This window comes from Nanorana parkeri, unplaced genomic scaffold (genome assembly GCF_000935625.1).
Source record: "Nanorana parkeri isolate BGI_ZX_2015 unplaced genomic scaffold, ASM93562v1 scaffold2444, whole genome shotgun sequence".
NCBI lineage: Eukaryota > Metazoa > Chordata > Amphibia > Anura > Dicroglossidae > Nanorana > Nanorana parkeri.
In genome coordinates this window covers 44,453-52,271 of record NW_017308712.1, presented here as the reverse complement: position 1 = coordinate 52,271, position 7,819 = coordinate 44,453, and the positions used below count along the sequence as shown (strand labels likewise).

General features: G+C 41.0%; 1 long non-coding RNA gene across 1 annotated transcript in view; it reads right to left on the bottom strand.

Moving 5' to 3' along the window:
• Positions 1 to 7,012, bottom strand: part of LOC108801691 — a 14,443-nt gene extending 7,431 nt beyond the window's left edge. Inside the window, exon 1 of the long non-coding RNA XR_001942163.1 lies at positions 6,999 to 7,012. This is a non-coding gene — a long non-coding RNA (uncharacterized LOC108801691). The remainder of the gene's footprint in view (positions 1 to 6,998) is intronic.
• Between the last annotated feature and the right edge of the window lie 807 nt (positions 7,013 to 7,819).

The window sequence follows — 7,819 nt, the reverse complement described above, 5'->3', positions numbered from 1 at the left end:
CCCCTGCACTTACCTCTCTCCTCGCTGGCTCCGTCTTCCGGGCTCTGCCGCTGAGTCTCTCCTCACTGACAGCCGATGCGGTGAGTAGAGCGGCAGGGTTAAAAGTAACCCTGCCGCTCCGTGTACACAGTGAGAGGGGAGAGCACTGCTCTTCCTCTCTTACTTGTCACATGAGTTCTAGCACAGTAATGTGCTAGAACTCCTGTAGTGGAGGTGACAGGGTCAATTTATACATTTACTTGGCTCCATCTGCTTGCTGATGGTCATCTGGGACACATTTTAGGTAACTTTCTCTTTCAGTTCATCTTCAATGGGTCTCCTTTGTGTTTGCATTGTTCTTCATTTATCCTATCCTAGGCATGTTGCTAAGGCACACTAAGGTGTGTGTCTATAGGCTCCAATGACGGAAATCTGGTCTTGATGAAATGCAAAATTTTCCTGACCATATATATCGCCAAGTCTAAAAAAGTGTTATCAAATAAATCCACAATACATTAGGGGGCATCAACAGGGCTGTTCCTTTACTGAGGCAGCCTGAGTCAGTTGCCTCAGGCGGCATCTCATTGGTGGGCAGCCAGGTAGTGGGGGGGTGGCCACAGCATCCTAGGTTGCTAAGAACTCTAAGCAACCGGTGACACTCTGTGCAGCTTCCTGCTTAGCTCACTGATGTCACCAGATGCCAGGAGCTGAGCTGGATGCCATAGCTGATGTCCCACCGAGCTCCTGCAAAACCAGTGACGTCAGTGAGCTGGGCAGGACACCGGACAGAGCTGCCAACAGCACGGTCTGACATCCATGCCCCCAAATCAGCACAACAACGGCCTCCCCATCATCATTCTCTGCCAGCACTCCCACCCCCACCACATGACATAGATCTCTTAGGGACAGCCCTGAACATCAAAGTAAGCAACTTTCATCTGTCTCATCTTTCATGCCATGTTGCTTTTGAATTTCATATTCTTAACCAGTGATATGCTCTTCAAGTTGCCCTACATCAGAAGTTGGCCACTGATATGGGGGACATTTAACAGAGCTACATTATTTTTATATATAAAAAACTATATAGCAGAGATATGGTTCCTTTAAATGAGACTTTGAGAACAACAAATACTTTTTTAGGAATTTTTGTCTGCAACAACAGTTTTTTTTATTTTATTTGATTGATGGAAGTAGCAGCCACAACAGATTTAAGAGCTATAGGAAAAAATAAAACAAAAGCCCCCTGATCCGTTCAGATTGGCCAGCGGCAAAACAGTTTAAGAATATAGTTTGTTTGCTTCTTTTTCGCAGTACCACACTGCATTGTCTTAAAAGTGTCATAAAATGCCAAAACCGAGTGAACAAACACACTTTAAAAGCACAACCGCACATTCTATGAACCGTGTCCCATCCCTGTATCACACCTTATTCCCAAAATACTCAAAACTCAGACTTCAGGTATGTGTTTGGTAGAAACTGGTTGGTTTCAGGACAGTACACAAGCACTTGAAAAGACAGCAAATAGAAAGAGGCAAGGCAGGTTTTGTCTTGCAATACAAATTAGAGTGTATTACCTGAGAGACAATAGCCACAAATATTGTTCAGTGGCTGGACAGTATGTAAGCAGTTTGATTAGGTCAAAATATCAGCGGGAAAGACATTTTTAAATAGAAATATGATTGTGTTATTTGAGAGGCATTATCCACAAATATTGTACAGCAGTTGGACTGTGCAGCTTCAGGTAGCAGCAGAAATCAACAAGTCCAGCAACCAAAGCTGAAACGTCCACTTGTTTACATGTGTTACACCCTCGATGGCTGGATGAGAGACGCATCAATCCCTCACTGGAAAGATACATTATGCAGCATTTCTGTCAACGAGGGATATAAATCTCACTCATCTGGCTTGCAAGGGAGTGACAAATGCATGTCAATAAGTGATTGGTCTGTAGTTTTAGTGATTTTGGAGCTGGGAAGAACTTATCGCTAGTATGACATAGGCCTTAGTAAGAAATCATATTATTAGTCATATTTTAGTTTTTTTGTTTATTAAAAAGCTTATCCCTAGATTACAATGCCCCATCACCACCATACCTCTTTTCCTTGAATGCCAATCTCCCTATACATAACTTATTTTCCAGCAATCCTCTAGCTGGTCATGTGTTGTTCTGGCTTTTCTTCACCTCTTCTCCAATGGTAGTTGGTCCTCAATGCTACAGAGAAGACCCCCCATTTAGCTCTTTCTCTCCTAAAAAGGACATATTATCCCAAGAGGGTACTCATAGGTTATGGTGCAGTCCCAGTTACTAGCCTGTTTTAATGGAGATCCCTTCTCTGCTCTCTCCATGGGCCAAACTCTCCTCAGTAACTCCAGCCACCTGTCCTTATACAATCACTAGGAAGTCTAAGTGACAAGTGTGTTGTCTGCTTGCAAACATGTAGGACCTTACCTTAAGGGGACAGTCCACCCCTTTAACATCGGTATGATGTATTCCGCATAAGGTCTGGTGAATTACCTGTCATTTCTGGAATCTGTTGCTTAATTTCCTTGATTTACACATTTTTTTAAGTTTTGGGTGGTGTGGCATAGGGTCAGATTACTTTCCTTGTGTCCCTGTTGGGAAATGTCACCTTCTGTTTGTGACTAAAGTGCATTTTATCCAAAACTTTTTTTTTTAAACTTTAATTTTGCAAGTCCAAGGTTGGACTTGATGGACTTACGTCTTTATTCAACCTCAAATACTATGTAATTTAAAATATTTCCATTTTGCTGTTGAATGGATATAACTATTAAGAAGCTATTGAAATCGGTATATATAAACAATCAACTTTTATTTTCTATCAGATAACATGAAACCAAATACCCAACAGCATAACATACTACATTCAGCTATTTGCATATTCCTCATGCAGAAATATAGCGGGAAAGTTACTGTTATATTGTGGGAGATTCCTACAGTTCAAAACTGCTCAGAAATGACATGCAGGCATCAATGGAGAAGGACACCATACAAACTACATTTGTTTTCGTTAAAGTGACACTAAACTCAGGAGTTAAATCCTAAAAATACATTCAAGTACCTTAACTATGAACAACATCTTATGTATCTTATTTGTGTATCACTCGGCTGTAGATCCTCCAATCATCTCTGAATTGGTGCTGACACTGTCCTTCTTTCTGGAGGGGGGCTTCTTTTGTTCCCCATGGTCCCTGTGTGTGTGTTGTAAAGTAATCACTGCTCCAAGCTTTCTCCTGGGATGGACTACAATCTCAATACAAATTAGTAAACTAAACATGAGATTGTAGTCCATCCTGGGGGGGGGGAACTTGGAGCGGTGACTACTTTACAATACACACAGGGACCATGGGGAACAAATGCAGCCCCCCTCCAGAAGGAAGGACAGTGTCAGCACCAATTCAGAGAGCAGCACAAATAAGATACATTGTTGTTGATAGTTCAGGGACTTGGATGCATTTTTAAGATCTATTTCCTGAGTTTAGTGTCACTTTAAGGTGATCTATTTTTTTCTACCATTATGGTGAGTTTTTAGTAATTGACCATTTTAGATGCAATTCTGAATGGCAGTTGTTCGGGTCTATGACAGATAATGTAACATTTAGGAAGGAAAATGCAGAACAATAACCCAGCACTGGATGACAAAATGGCAAATATCTCCATGGCCACCGTGTTCTTCCCCTTTGTGCTCAGGTAGGTGGGAACAAAGGCCACCCACACACTGGTAAATATCAATATGCTGAAGGTGATGTTTTTGGCTTCATTGAAACGGTCCGGGAAATCCTTAGCTAGAAAAGCAGCCACCAGACTTATCAGAGCCAAGAGTTCAATGTAACCAATTCCTAAAAAGAAGAAAGTAACTGAACCTTTGCTGCACAATAAAAGAATGGTGTCTGTATCTGTATTGGCATCTGGATATGGGGTATAGGACACAATCCATGTTACTGACAACAACATCTGAAGCAAAGAGCAGAGACAGATCAGGGCAATAGACCATCTAATGTTTAGAAGTTTCCTCATCTTGCTCTCGGGTTTTGTGGCATTAAAGGCAATGATGACTGTCAGGGTTTTAGCCAGTACAGACGAGATGGAGACAGTAAAGGTTCCTCCAAATGCTGCTTGTCGTAGAAGACAACTTATCTGTGATGGCCGGCCAATGAACAGCAAAGGACAGAGGAAACACAACATAAGAGAAACGAGAAGGATGTAGCTCAGACTTCGATTATTGGCTTTCACTACTGGAGAATCGTGACACTTCCGAAACATTCCAAAAACTGCCATTGTTGTCATGGAGAATAGCAAAGACGCTGAAGTTAAAATGATCCCTAAAGTTTCACAGTGGGACAGGAAGTCAACGTTCTTCGGAATACACCGATTCATTTCTTGATTGGGTTTCTCAAACTTAGAGCACTTTAAACACCTTTGGGAATCTGAAAAAGTATAATGTATTATAATGTATTTATGATATATTGTATATTTATTATGTGTATAATATGGCAGTGAATGCTGACAAGTGCTATTTATAAATTCACAGATTTCATTGAAAAAGAAGAACATGGCTAAAATGTTATATTGGCTCCTAAGCCCTTATTCACACGAGAAAAGGCCGGCACGTACAGCTCCGTGCTGTGTGCACGGCCGTAACGGGGAGCTCCCGGGAAGGACAGGTGCTGCGTGTGATTAGTATGCAGCCCCCGTCCTTGTCCTAGGACTACACGGTCGTACGCCCCCCTACGCTCACCTGCCCTGCACGTCCGTGTGGATAAACATACTCGTACTGTCAGGGTATTTCTATATAAAATTACAAAAACTGATGAACTATGACTTGTACAGAAACTAAATCAAACTTTTCTGTGCACTGTAATACAAGGGGCCAGAAGTCTGTGCTGGACAGATAAATTAATCAACCAAAATAGCCTATTGTGTACAAATTAAGCAAGACACAAACAATACAGGAGAGACCCTTTAGGAACCAGCTTTTGTACAACCAAACTGATTCAAAGAGGTAAAACATTGCAAATGAAGTCTAAGGATTAGATAATCATAAAACCACAATTGACAATACTGAGAGAAACTTAACTTCAAGGTCAATAATTACAAGTGTTTAATCAAGAAATACAAAGTCTAAGGATATCACAACTACAAATGAAAAATTAACACAAAACCCCTACAAACTCCAAGACAGTTAATCCACCCGATTGTTCCAAGAATGAGATTACCTGTGATTATTGTCTGAGGTTGAGTAAGTTATCATACACATCCAAGGCTTACGCAACTGAATGCAAACGATATGAGTGAAATAACCAATCAACTACCATTTCTGAACCGATCAATTGGAAGAAAGTAAATAGTGGTTGGGGAGTCGCCAATATGAACAATGCTTTCAAACCATATAAAATACCAAGAGGGAGGAAGAAATAAAGGAGGAAAGGGGGAGAGAAGGAAGAGTCTAGAGAAAACTTCCTGGATATAACAAAAGGACTGTCACTCAGCGACCAGTGCTAAAGACTTAACCCTTGCTTCCTAAAACGAGCCATCATCTCATCTAATAAGACTCTGAACATTTTCTTTTGAAGGATTGGTGAGATATTGATTATATATGAAGAATTAACTTTCTTTACTCCAAAATCATAGCGGTTACATTTTATTATTAGTGTTTTTTTTGTTGTTTTGCAATTCTAATTAACAGTGTGCAGGGTGAATTCTTGTGATCATTTTTCATATCTTTCTCTATTTTATTCCTGAGGTTGTATTGTGTATGGTTAAATTGGGTACAAAATTGTATGTACAGTAACTAGTTGCTATTGTAGGTATACTAGCCTGTTCGCTTGCTGTCCCTATTAGACTAGTGAACCTATTATCATCAGAAATCGTAAGGATCACAAGGGAATTTTTACTTTTGAGATACGTCTCTTTCTTTCCTATGGCCACGGGAAGTAAGAAACAATCTTAATGGTGTCTAGTTATTTTTATTTTTCTGATAATTTATTTCCATTTATTTCTTTGATTGGGTATTTGAATTGTAATCACCAGTAATTTATGTTTTGTACAGAAATATATGATTATACTCGTATATTAATAAATTATTTTGATTTATTAGTGTAATTGGGAGATATTTATATATTGTGGTAAGAAATCACCATAAGCTCAAAGAACTCAGGGAATTGGTTTGGGGTGTATTATCAAGTGTCTGAACTAAATTCATACTGTTTGTTAAGTTATTTATTACTTGCCGTAATCGGCTGGAGGCACTGGCTATTAAATCTAGATATAATTCAGACACCACCCTATTATTAATATTTCCCCAAGATTTTGTACCACTCAATCACAACAGTATGCTGACAGGATGGATCCTGTCTGCGTCCAAGCCAGGAAACACGCACCCCTACGGACCTGCATTTGAGGTGAGCGTAGGGGGGGCGTATGGTCGCATAGTCCCATAGCGAAGGACGGGGGCTGCGTACTAATCAAGTATAGGAACGTCACCAGCACACCAGCACGACAGAGACTTAGATGTCAGTGCAAATCCATTTATTTGGATCAAAGTATCATGATGATGCTGGTGACGTTTCTATACTTTATTGTGCTGAATGCGGCGCCATCCGCAGTCATTGCAAGCACCCATATATGCGTTTGGGAGTTCCGGTAAGGAGTGCTACAGGTCTTTGGACGTCTGGGTACTAAACACACGCGGAACCTGTCCTTCCCGGGAGCTGCTCGGTACAGCCCTGCATGCAGCAGAGAGCTGTACGTGTCGGCCGATTCCTGTGTGAATGAGGCCTTAAAGTAATATTAAAATCCCAAACTTTTCTTCAATAATGAATAAAGATCCAACGAACGTACATTTCCCAGCCAGGTAACCCTTTACATTTTTACCCAAGCACTTACACTCCTCATTAGGGATGCACCGAAATTAAATTTTGAGACTGAAACCAAAATGTCAACATTTTTCAGGCCAAAACCAAAACTGGCTTTTTTCCAACCTTTTTTTTATATTTTTTACAATTATTTTTATTTTATTTCCCTGGTTTTTTTTTTGTTTGTTTTACTTTACTTTACTGTTAGGGGCTTTGGGGAAGTCTCAGGGTCTAAACAGACCCCTGATATTTCACTTTTAAAATAGAAAAAGGATTGAGGACACAGAGTCCACAATCTCTTTTTCTGCAGCCCAAGCACTCAACGAACAGGAAGCTCTCAGTACAGAGGCTTTCTGTTCATTCACAATCTGGGGACAGTGAATATTCACTAAGCCCCCATTCATAAATAGACAGGAAGTAATGTAAAACACTTCCTGTTCATTCATAACAGGAGACATAGTAATCACTAGTATTGATTGCTCAGTGTTTGTGCTCTGCTCTCCATCCTGACTGCTCCACCCCTTCCCGCCTGTCACTGGTGCCAAACTCTCCTCCCTGCACCACCCCACTTGGCCTCCTGACAGCTCTCCTCCTCCCCGAACTGCCCTGCTAGGCATTATGACAGCTTCTCTCCTCCCCGCAGGGTGCCAGCAGCTGGATTGTCTCTCAGACAAAAATGCCCAAAAGGGGTAGGTGTGAGACAGCAGAGGTGCGCAGGTGGAAGAAATTATATGATCGTGTTTCTTCAACTTAGACTTTTATTCTATGAAAAACCCACATGACTATCACACTGTTAGAGGCTATCTGTTAGTGCGCATGTGCGGAGTCCCGTTTTCCATACCATTGGCGCACAGGAAGTGACACAATGTATCACAGCTCCCCTGTGTTCCTGTGATTCCTTGCCTTGTATTGCCAGACTTCTTACCTGGATTTGTTCTTGACCATTCTTGTGGATTGTTACTGGACT